This window comes from Strix uralensis, chromosome 17, assembly GCF_047716275.1.
Source record: "Strix uralensis isolate ZFMK-TIS-50842 chromosome 17, bStrUra1, whole genome shotgun sequence".
Taxonomy (NCBI): domain Eukaryota; kingdom Metazoa; phylum Chordata; class Aves; order Strigiformes; family Strigidae; genus Strix; species Strix uralensis.
The window spans coordinates 3,746,666-3,752,665 of record NC_133988.1 but is presented as its reverse complement, the minus strand read 5'-3'; the positions used below and the strand labels follow the sequence as shown (position 1 = coordinate 3,752,665).

Sequence of the window (6,000 nt, the reverse complement as noted above, 5' to 3'; positions counted from 1 at the left end):
GCCCCACCCCACAGATGAAAAGCAGGAACATTTACCTCCAGTTTCCTTCTTCATAAGACTAACTTTTGTGGGGAAGGGAGGGAATTTAAAATTAAAGTTCCCTGAGGTTGTCTCAGGTATCCTTGTCCTTTGAACAACGGGGAGATCAATCTGCAGTGCAATGCATAGGCATGTAAGACACACTAATGACTTCCCATACCACACCATTTACTCTTCTCACTTCTTGATATTAAGTTTTACCTTCAGTCCTTCTCTGATAAGTGAATTTTCACAAATCTTCAGTTGACAGTCATATTCCTGTAAGGAGGAAAGAGGGGTTGACTTCATTGTAGGGATTTCATAGGCAAAGAAGACCAGAACTTGTTGTATCTACCAATGGCAATGTGAAGCTGGGGGGCAGGTATAGGGCTGCTCACAGTGTGAACTATTAGGATGAACTGCTATACTGGCATGGGAGTAATTTTTGTTTCTCCTGTTTCTCATCTTTACATTTAATTCTGACATTTAAACCGCAGCCACTTTTGGCTACATCCTGCAAGTAATTTTGTACAATAGGAGCACATTAGTCGATCAAAGCATACACTAAATGCAGTCCTGGAGTTTTGCTCTGGACTAGATTTAGTCTGATTCCACGGACAGAGTATCCCTGCCATATATTTGGTTCAGGAGTATTCACAAGACCAATCATTGTTTTGGACCTTTATACCCCAACTGGGAGTTGTGGTGCTCCTAAAGCAGGGTCTTTGTTTAAGTGCGTCCAAAAGAAACCTGGTTAATGCATTCTAAAACCACTTCAATGCATGGAAAGTAGAGATGATTAGGGGGCTCACTTCAAGACTACACTATTGCTCCAAATCAAAACACTAATTCAGGTAAAGCCCCTTTCAGATGAACAGTAATCATTCACGCAGGGTCTCAGGCAAGTGGTATTCTTGTAAGGGTTCATTATAATACCTACAGCCATTACCACGAATACCAGCAGCTCTGTATCTTCTAACATGTAACTATCCTTAATTTACTTAAGTCCCCCGCAAATCTTTCCCCAAACACAGAAAAGCCTCAGATTACATACAAGGGAAAGATGGATGGCTTGTGGTAAGCCTATGTCTGAACAAATCATATCCCTTTGCTGAACACACCATATCCCTTCCCTGAACGGGAAGAAACAGAGCTATTTTAAAAAATATTTGGTTATGTTCCCTTGCTATGCATAGGATATGAGGACTCCAAAACATTACAGTCTAGGCTGTGGTTGATAATCATCAGATTTAGGAATTGGTATCGCATCAGGTGTGGATGTGTCACACTAAGCTGGCACAAAAGCAGTGATTACCCATCGTAAGGATAACAAGATAGAGAGGTAGAGCAGATCTGTGGTTCTTCCACTAATACGGGTGGATCAAGGAGCTTTCTCTGCTTCTACAGCATAACTGATCTGATCAGAATTTTCCTTGGACTTCCAATGCAGCAGTGCCCATGTGAATCCTACCAAAGTGAGCATCTTTAGTCCCCCAGTATGATGAGTAACTGCCCCATGGCAATATGAAGAGCTGACCTATACATATTCTGAGAAAGGTAGCAAAGACCAAACCCCATTTTGTGACCGACCCAGCAAAGGTGCCAGGTCCATGAAAAAGCTGGTACAACTTGGTCTGTGTCTTCACTGGCTTTGCCTCCTCAGCAACTTGTTTGCTCTTTTTTGGACAAAGGTATATATTCGTATCGCAAAAGACATTACCAGGGGACCACAAGCTGAAATCCTTTCTTGGCAAAATCTCGTTTTCAGGTTTGTAAAAGGTTGTCTATGTGAAGAAAAGATTTAGACCCATTAGCATTTTTCAGCATAAGAATAAAAAGACTTACAATCCAGAGTAAAAAAAAAAAGATTATAATATGATACCTGTCCCTAAGAGCATCCACTACCAGCTAGACAGCATAACCTACATAGTTCAGGCTATCTTAGTGATCCTTCAGGATTTTGTACTGCTTAACATTCTCCCTCCAGCAGCAGCTCTCAAACCACTGAAGGGCAACAGTCTAGTTTTAACACTGGCATTGCTTAACTGTCTGTACTTGTCAGACATCCCCCTCTCGGATGCAATGAGATGAGATCCTAGATAAGAGCCTTTCAGGACAACTCCTTTCCACTCACCCTTGTTTGCTGCCTACAAATCTGCCCTCAGCAAAGATCTTTTCAGTATTTCTCCTGTCCAACCATATCAGACACTCTGAGTTCAATGCTCTTTTTATCCTTCTACATCACACATGGAAATGGGGAAGAGCTGAGGGGGCAAAGGAATGAGAATACTTTCTTCTGTTGTGTACATTTAAAACAAGAGGGAAGAGGGGATGTTCTGCTACTCCATGTATTTTTTTTAAATCCCTTCATAAACCTCAGCTATTTTCCACAACTAATATAAGAGCCTCTTTTTCACCTATAAGAAACTCCCACCTACTGTTATTTCTGCTGCATCCTAGTATTCTGCACAAAATGCTCCTCAGGTCTGAACTCCATTTCTTCATTGACACTACCCACTGATACACCAAAAAAAGCATCCCTTTCTTCAGGGCAGGCATCCACTGCTATACCTTTTTTCCTAAGAAAATCCCAAACATGTTTCTTTCATGTATCCCTCAATTGCTGATTAACAACTAACTACTCCCACTCTTGTATAGCAGCCTATATATTCCTTGCATGTTGTACATCAGGATGAGACTGTAAATTCCTCCGGGCAGGAATCTGCTTAACCTATGTGTTCTAAAAAAATGTAGATTGGGTCAGACTGATTTTTTTCAGCTGAGGAGGAGTCAGGTAGAAAGAAAGAAAGAAAATAACCGTAAGATAAGGGCAAAAAGGGAAAACAAAGAACAGTATAATGAAGGGAAGAATGAAGAAATGAAAAGGATTGCTGAAGAGCAGGAATAGAGAGCGAGCTAATATATTTGATGAAAATGCAACATTAGCAAGCACAGTATGATTTGACAAGTGTGAACAAGCCCACACCAATGTTAAAAAGCACTACATCTGGCAATGTGTCAATGTTTAAGCAGCACTTTTCTTCTCCTTCCCATGCTGGGATTCTGCATCCTTGATATTCCCTCAGATCCACTTCTAAGCTGCTTAGGTCTACAAGAATACATTTGTAGAGGTGGATTGGACAGAGAACAGATATAAATCGGTAGTAATTACAGTTACTATCATTCTCTCCCTCCCCAGGTTACCTCGTTACAAAACAAAAGATCAGCAAAACATTGTAAAATGCTGATATACACCCAAACGCAGGGAATCATTTAAAACAGAAATGTTGGGGTTAACCATATGGAGTTTAACCTACCTATCCCCTTGTGTATATTACTTTTACTCTAGCAAATATATGGCAATGAGATCACTTGTCTTTTGGAATAGAGCAACAGTTCTGGGGCACTAAATTCAGCAGCTGCAGAATCTTAACTAGAGCAGGATACATATGTGAAAGGAATTTTTAAAATTTCCTCTAACAACTTTCTTCAGGAACCCATGCTGATATTTTTCTTAAGGAAAACTAGGCTGTTCCCTGTTACTATATGCTAAACTCTGTATGCAGATATGCACACAGATTTGATCGTAACACTTATCAGTACATGTTATCAGTATGCACATATACACATCATACACACTTGCTATTTTTATGGACATAAAACTCCTAGATTTGTTACATATTAACAGTTAGCTTTTAGCAGGTTTATGCCGTGTTGTTTTCAGCTAGGTTTTGAACATTCTTCTGCATTTTAAATATGCTCAATCACAACATTTTGTTCTTTTTTTATGCATGGGTCCATTGGTGGGTATCCATCATTCCAGCTGAGGACAGGAGGTCTCACCCTCATATCTCAGTACAAACTAGAGACTGTATATTGAACAACATAAACTACCAAATTTCTCAAGTCCTTTGATTCTGGAGCTATTATAAAATATGAATCCTCAGTATTTCATTCTGCATGAATTGCATTCAGCATTGTACACTGTCATTTTAAAATAACCAAAATCACAGCAATATAAACTTCCTGCTACTTATCAAGCTTTTGCTCCTGTAAAGCTCGTATGAACAGATTGTTGTTTATTCTCATATGTTAAAGCATTTGGAAACTATCAGTCATTTGGAGGGGGGAGACAAGAAAGGAAATTCCCAAGATTTTGCATGTAAGGACAAATTCAGCCCCTGATTAACAGGTGCAACTGTTGTTGTTTTTGCCAGATTTATTCTTGCTTCTAGCAGGACAGAGCTGAAAAATCATGGGCCTAATAAAACAGATTTATCATCTAGATAAAAATAGTTTCTTTATACTCTGCACTCTGTGTCCTGTGCTGCTAAGGAACTCTTCAAAATTCTTTTGTTTTTGACAATAAAATGTTCCCATGGCAACACCATCTGATGTCACAGAAACAACGCGTGTGAGGTCATAAATCCTTCAGAGGAAAAAATAAAATCACAAAGGAGGCCCAAAACTTTACATATCTGTGATTTGAGGTTAATATTGGCTTCTTTGTCTGTAGTTTCACTCTCTTTCCTTTTTTTTCCCCCCTAAATATTTTAGTTTAAAAAAAAAAAAAAAAGTGGAAGGATTTGTCCCAGGAATTTCCTGTTGGCTCTTGTCCAGAAAACAGAGAATACCAGCAGTAATGTGAACAATGCAAGTTCCTCCTAGGCCTGCTTCGAGCAAGCTTCCAAGTCCTTCTATAACTTGGCTGAAATATGACAGTGCTTTGGAGAGGTTACTGGGCTCTGTAGCCAGAGGTTTGTACAGAAACATTTCAGTCTCTCTCCTGCTCCTTCCCTTTCTCTAGGCTCCAAGTTACAGGAATCCAACAGTTCGTGTTATTGAAATAAACATCCTACTACTACACAGTGAGGAATACTTTAAACAATTTGCTCTGCAAAGAAAAAATACAAGCTTGCATCTGCTATATGATGAAATGCAGGACATTGCCAATGTAGATGAGTAGAATAGATGAGATGACACTGTCAGCTAAATGTTATGTCAGTGGTCAGTTCCAGGCATTTAAAAGGGAAGAGCCAAGAAAACCTGCAGAAAGCAGGTAGCTGTGAAATAATCTGCTCACCATTTTTTTGCTGACCAGTGATCAACATGCCTTTCAAAAGCAGCATGCTAGCAACCACAGGTACACAAATGCACACACATGCGTGCATGCATACACATACTGGTTTTTTCCTTTTCTACACCTTGGCAGAAACTAGCCATTTTCCACTTGTAACTATTGTCTTTTACTCACAGTACCCTCAGAACCCCAGCATCATAGAATCATAGAATCACAGAATCGTTTAGGTTGAAATCATCAGGCCCAACCATAAACCTAACACTGACAAGTCCACCACTAAACCATGTCCCTAAGCACAACATCTACATGTCTTTTAAATACCCCCAGGGGTGGTGACTCAAACACTTCCCTGGGCAGCCTGTTCCAATGCTTGATAATGCTTATAGGGAAGAAATTTTTCCTAATATCCAGACTAAACCTCCCCTTGTGCAACTTGAGGCTGTTTTCTCTTGTCCTATCACTTGTCCCTTGGGAGAACAGACCAACCTCCACCTCGCTACAACCTCCTTTCAGGCAGTTGTAGAGGGCGATGAGGTCTCCCCTCAGCCTCCTCTTCTCCAGACTAAACAACCCCAGTTCACTCAGCTGCTCCTCATAAGAATTGTTCTTTAGACCCTTCACCAGCTTCATTGCCCTTCTGTGGACGCACTCCAGCACTTCAATGTCTTTCTTGCAATGAGGGGCCCAAAACTGAACACAGTATTTGAAGTCATCTACTAAGTGGTTCACAGAGTTTAAATAAGGAATTAGCCAGCTCATCAAGAATCTGCTATACTGGTCAGAGAGAGACATCAGCAGAGTTTCAGGTCATGGGAATAAGATTTTAAGAACTGACTTTTTAATATGCTTTATATGTTAATGCATATTTAAGAGTACAGATGTGTTTTTCACAGCTTTCATCC

General features: G+C 40.0%; 1 protein-coding gene across 1 annotated transcript in view; it reads right to left on the bottom strand.

The window, feature by feature from the left end:
- Positions 1-281: 281 nt before the first annotated feature.
- The window catches only part of SPRING1 (SREBF pathway regulator in golgi 1), a 79,829-nt gene continuing 74,110 nt past the window's right edge, over positions 282-6,000 (bottom strand). The window contains exon 6 of the transcript XR_012631291.1: positions 282-297. The gene's annotated coding sequence lies outside the window, so the exon portion shown is untranslated. The remainder of the gene's footprint in view (positions 298-6,000) is intronic.